At 35.9% G+C, this 5,977-nt stretch overlaps 1 pseudogene; it reads left to right on the top strand.

Moving 5' to 3' along the window:
- Window positions 1-4,255: 4,255 nt before the first annotated feature.
- Window positions 4,256-5,776, top strand: LOC123586864 (annotated as a pseudogene).
- The last annotated feature ends 201 nt before the right edge of the window (window positions 5,777-5,977 follow it).

Here is a 5,977-nt window from a genome sequence, read left to right as displayed (position 1 = left end):
CTTCTTAATTTTAATCATTTCCACAATAGTTATTGAATATTATAGCTATCATTTCACATTTTTCGTATATATCTCATCTTTTTTATTCTGTATTTTTTACTGTTTTTGTTTGTATTGAGTGAATATTTCCTAATTTAGCATTTTAATTTCATTAATGAAACATCAACCACAAGAAAGCTGCAATGGCCACATTAATAAGAAGAAATATAGATGCTAAAACAAAAAAAAATGTTACTAGAGATAGATATATTTATAATAATAAAGAGGCTGATTTATAAGGAGTATATGGTAATTCCAAAATATATTCACTTAATACGAGAGCATCAAATACATGAAGCAAAAATAACACAGTCAAGGAAGACATGGACAATTCAACAATAACCACTGGAGACTTCAATGCTCTAATGTATTAGTTTCCTAGAGTTGCCATAAAAAAAGTGTCCCAAACCAGACGACTAATGAAATATAGCTCTATTGTTTCACAGTTCTGGAGGTTAGAAGTTCAAAACCATAGTGTTGGCAGGATCATGCTTCCTCCGAAATCCATAGGTCTTTTGGTCTCTTCCAGCCTCTGATAGCCCAAGGTGTTCCTTGACTTTGGGCATAACTCTAATCTCTGCCTCAATCTTCACATGGTTATCTTCCCTCTTTGTCTGGGTTTCTCTGTGTTTGCATGTGTCATTCTCCCTGTGTATCTGTGACTGTGTCCAAGTTTTTCTCTGAATACAAGCACAGGAATCATACTGTATTGAGGTACTGGATTAAAGCCCAACTACTTCATCTTAACTTCATTAAGTATGCAAAAGCTCTGTTTTCACATTGAAGGTACTGGGGATTAGGATAACAATATACCCTTTTTAAGATGACACAATTCAACCCATAACATCCACTTTCATTAATGTACATAACAACTAGACCAAGATCAACAAGGAAATAAAAGTCTTGAACAATACTAAAAGCTACCTGGATCTTACAGAAAGCTGCAGAACATATGACCCAACAACAGAATATTCTTTATTTTCAGGGACATATAGAACATTCTCTAGGTTGGACCATGCACTAAGGCCACAAAAGAAAGCTCAATTAATTGAAATAATGAAAATAAAATAAAATACGTTCTCTTTGGGGCACCTGGGTGGCTCAGTCTGTTAAGTGGTTGACTTCAGCTCAGGTCATGATCTCATGGCTTGTGAATTCAAACCCACATTGAGCTCTGTGCTGACATCTCAGAGCCTGAAGCCTGCTTTGGATTCTGTGCCTCCTCCTCTCTCTGCCCCTCCACTCATGCTCTCTCTCTCTCTCTCTCAAAAATAAACATTAAAAAAAATAAAGAAACTATGTTCTCTGAAAATAATGGAATTACATTAGAAACCAACAACAGTTGATATTTCAGGAAACTTGCAACCTTATGGAAATTTTAAAAAACACTTGTCTAAGTAACCAATAGGTCAAAGAAATATCAAAAGGGAAATCAGAAAGTAATTTTAAATGAATGAAAATAAATATATAACATATGAAAACTTATGAAATGTGGGTAAAGTGGTGCTTAGAAAAAGATTTCCAGCTATAAATCCCTGTATTAAGAAAAAAGAAAAATCTCAAATCAATAACCTAACAATCTACTTAACACTGTAGGAAAAGAAGAGCAAGCTAAACCTAAAGCAAGAAAAAAAAGGAAGAATAGAAATTAAATAAAACATTAATGAAGTAGAGAATTGGACAACAATAAAATCAATGAAACCAAACTATGGTTCTTTGAAAAGATCAACAAAACTGACAAATGTTTAACTAGTTCGACCAAAGGAAAAAGAGAGAAGACTGAAATGGCTAGAATCAGAAATGAAAGAAAGGATATTGTTACCAATCTTACAAAAATAAAAAGTAATGTAAAGCAATACTATGAACAACTGTATACCAACAAACCGGCTGACCTAGGTAAAAAACACAAATTTCTAGAATGACATAAACTACCAAAACTGACTCAAGATGAAATAGACAATTTGATTAGAACTACAAGTGCCAAAATTTTATCAATTAAAAACAAAACAAAACAAACAAACAAAAGAACTGCCAACATAGAAAAGACCAAGTCCAGATGACTTCACTCCTGATTTCTACCACATGTTCAAAAAATACCATTTTTTTGCAAACTTCCACAAAATAGAAGAGGAAGGAACACTTCTCAATTTACTTTATGAGGCCAGTATTATATCAAAATCAGACAAAGAAATCACAAGGAAAGAAAACTACATATTAATACCTCTTATGAATATGGATGCAAAATCCTCAACAAAATCCTAGCAAAATGATTCCAACAACATATATAAAGAATTATATACCATGACCAAGTAGAATTTACCCCAGTGATGGGAAGGTTGTTTCATATCCAAAAATCAATTAATGCAATAGCACCCATATTGATAGAATTAGAAAAAAAAAAAAAAAACCTGCAAAGATCATCTCAATGCATGCAGCATAATTACTTGAAAACAAATAACAGCAGCAACAAAAAAACCTAACATACATTCATGAAGAAAACATTCAGCAAACTAAGAAAGAAAAAAACTTTCTAAACTCACAGCTCATATCAGACTTAATGGAAGAAGACTAGCTGTGTTTCCTTCATGATGAAGAAGACAAGGAAGTCCAGTCCCACTGCTTTTATTCAATGTTGTATTGCAGATTCAAGCCAGAGAAATTAGGAAGAGTGGTAGGGGGGTGGGGAGATGGAAGGCACCCAGATTAGAAAAGAAGTAAACCACCTCTATCCACAGATGCTTTCGTACACAATAAATCCTCAAAGAATTCACTAAAAAACTATCAGTACCAATAAATGAATTCAAGTGAGGTTGTGAGATACAGGTCAATATAGAAAAACCATTTGTATTTCTAAACATTTGTATGAACAATCTGAAAATATATTTAATAAAGAAATTTCATTTACAATAGCATCAAAAAGAATACAAACTAGATTCAATGTGGAGTGCCTGGCTAAGTCAGTTGGAAGAGTAAATCACTGTTGATCACAGGGTTGTGAGTTCAAATCTCATGTTGGTTATAGAGATTACTAAAAAGTAAATACATAAAAACTTTTTAAAAATTGCGTTAAGTGTAACAAAACTATAAAACTTATATTCTGAAAACTACAAAACATTGTTAGAAATTATTTTAAAGATCTCAATAAATAGAAAAAGATCCCATGTTCATGGACCAAAAGACTTATAATGGTAATGCCTCTCCAAAGTGATCCAGAGATTCAATGCAATCCCTGTCAGAATCTCAGAAAACTTTGTAGAAATTGACAAACTAATTATAAAATTCAAGTAGAAATGCAAGGGACCCAAAATAGCAAAAACAATCTTGAAGAAAATTAAAAAAAAAAAAAAAAAAAAAAAAAAAAAAACAAAACACAGGAGGACACACACTTCCCCATGTCAAAACTTACTACAAAGCAGTGACAGTGATAATCAAAACAATGTTGCATTAGGGTAGACATGCAGATCAATAGTCTACAAAAGGGAATCCAGAAGTTATATCTACAGTCAAGTGTTTTCCCACAAAAGTTTAAAGGTCATTTTATGAATAACCCTTAACAAATGATGCTGAGATCAACACCATATGTAAAAGAATGAAGTTGGGCTCTTACCTCACAACACATACAAAAATTTACTCACAGTGCGGGGCGCCTGGGTGGCGCAGTCGGTTAAGCGTCCGACTTCAGCCAGGTCACGATCTCGCGGTCTGTGAGTTCGAGCCCCGCGTCAGGCTCTGGGCTGATGGCTCAGAGCCTGGAGCCTGTTTCCGATTCTGTGTCTCCCTCTCTCTCTGCCCCTCCCCCGTTCATGCTCTGTCTCTCTCTGTCCCAAAAATAAATAAACGTTGAAAAAAAAAAAAATTTACTCACAGTGGATCCAAGACCTAAATATAAAAGCTAAAACTACAAAACTCTCAAAAATATAGAAGTAAATCTTTATGAATTTAGATTTGGCAAAGAAACTAAATATGACAACAAAAGATCAGTAACAAAAGGTAACATAGATAATTAGGGTTTCCTAAGCAGATCTGTAGCACTTAGATGAAACCAATGGCAAGTGGAATCATGCAGGGCCTGGAGAGGTCAACAGCAGTACCCAAGGTTTTGGTTCTTCTGCAACAGTAACAGTGTACATGATGGGGGGTGGGATGGGGACAACCAGCAGCTGAGACACCTTGTGAAGTGACTGCAGCTCCTTTGTGGCTCAGCAGTGTGTTCCCCATGGATGGCCATGTCTACACCCTCCCATGTGCCTGTAACAGAACTCCATCCAACTTTACCTGACCAGGAGGCCCAAATATCAGCTGATTGTAAATACCACCACAGGTTCAAACACGATGCTGAGAATAATGCCTATTTGGTATTGAATATGCAAGACTTTGATGTGGAGTCCAAATGTGATAGGACAGTTCATGTTTCTGAACCAAAGAAAACAAGAAATAAGGGGATGCTGTATACCTACATTGCTCTCTATCAAGCTGGCAATTTATCTTAGTGTAACAGGAAGTATTTTTAGTGTAATGGGAAAGCACCTTATAAATCCTCTTATTTCTTGCACAATCACAAAACCCAAAGCAATCAATCTGCTCTTTGGGGGACCTGCTACACCACAAATGGAAGTTGAAAAGAAGTGGACAAATGCCTTGAATGAAACTATTTTTCACTAGAGACCAAGAATAACACTAAATTTGGTGGCAGATGACATTGTCTTTGATAAGTTTTCTCTTCCTGCTGATGTGCATGGATAGGTTAAGATGATCCAGTTAGAAAAAAAAAAATGTATGTTACTTCCCTATTCTGTTCACAGTTCAGCTGAGCAATGAAGTGAAAGATTTGATGATCATAAATCATCCTACTATTGGGCTACCTGTCACAGTGTCCTCAAAAAGATCTCACTGGGGAGAATATCCTTCAGGATTCATGAGCAAGATTCTATGTTCTCCTTGTAGCAGTTTGGGTTTTCAAAGACAGTTGCTGATGAGGTGAAAGGAATTTTTACGGATACCAACTTCGACCTTCTTTTCGACTGAATTTCATCTTCTTTTCGACTGTTTGGCTTCAAAAAAATGACATCAGTTTCTGAAGGAAAAACAAGAGCATGACTGCAATATCCACCAAAGCAATGATTTGGCTCTGCTTTTGCACCGTGGTTACATTACTTTTCCTTCTAAAAGAGAAGATGAATTTGCTAGTCCTTATCCCAGCAGGCATTGCACTATAGCAACTGAACTAGAGACAGCAAATGACCGTTCTTTGGAGAGACCCAAGACCTGAATTTCAGTTTGGCGCTTGCAGTGACTCTGAATGGGAAACCAAGGAATGTGATACTCAGGCCATGTCACACTTACCGTACCCTGTGTGTACCTGAGGTGCTATGTATGTGCTCCTGCATCTCAAGAATACAAGTTGGTATTCTCGATTAATTATCACTTTTGTCAATTGATGGAATATGCTTCTGCCTTTGTCTTACGTTACCTCAGCTTTATGAATTACAAGATAAAGTCAGTTTTACATCTACCTTGGAAGGCATTTACCTATAAAGCTGCAAGCACATTCATTGACCATGTCTTGGCTTTTATTATCACCATGCCAACATCTTATTGGCTGGCATGTTTTAGGGACAATGTGGTATTTCTTGTTCACCTTTACCAAAGATGATTTTAACCTGTGGATAAAACCAGAGTGAGCACCTCTGAGAAGTTTAATGAGGAAAATCCCAAGTAAAAACCCCACACAGACTAAATGTTCTATCGCTTTAAAGGAGCCACTCTGTGGTTGGCTGTCAGCTGAACAAAGCTGGGATTTAGTATATTTGGAAACTTTGTCTAATTTCGTTAGACATTCCATCCTCAGCATTCCCAAAAATCTCTTGAACGCGTTTCATAGATCTCCTTATTTACCTTTATGTTACATCTGGAAAGAGCTATTTACACTTCCCCTTCA

Source organism: Leopardus geoffroyi, chromosome C3 (assembly GCF_018350155.1).
Source record: "Leopardus geoffroyi isolate Oge1 chromosome C3, O.geoffroyi_Oge1_pat1.0, whole genome shotgun sequence".
NCBI lineage: Eukaryota > Metazoa > Chordata > Mammalia > Carnivora > Felidae > Leopardus > Leopardus geoffroyi.
This window is presented reverse-complemented; position numbering and strand designations above follow the sequence as displayed.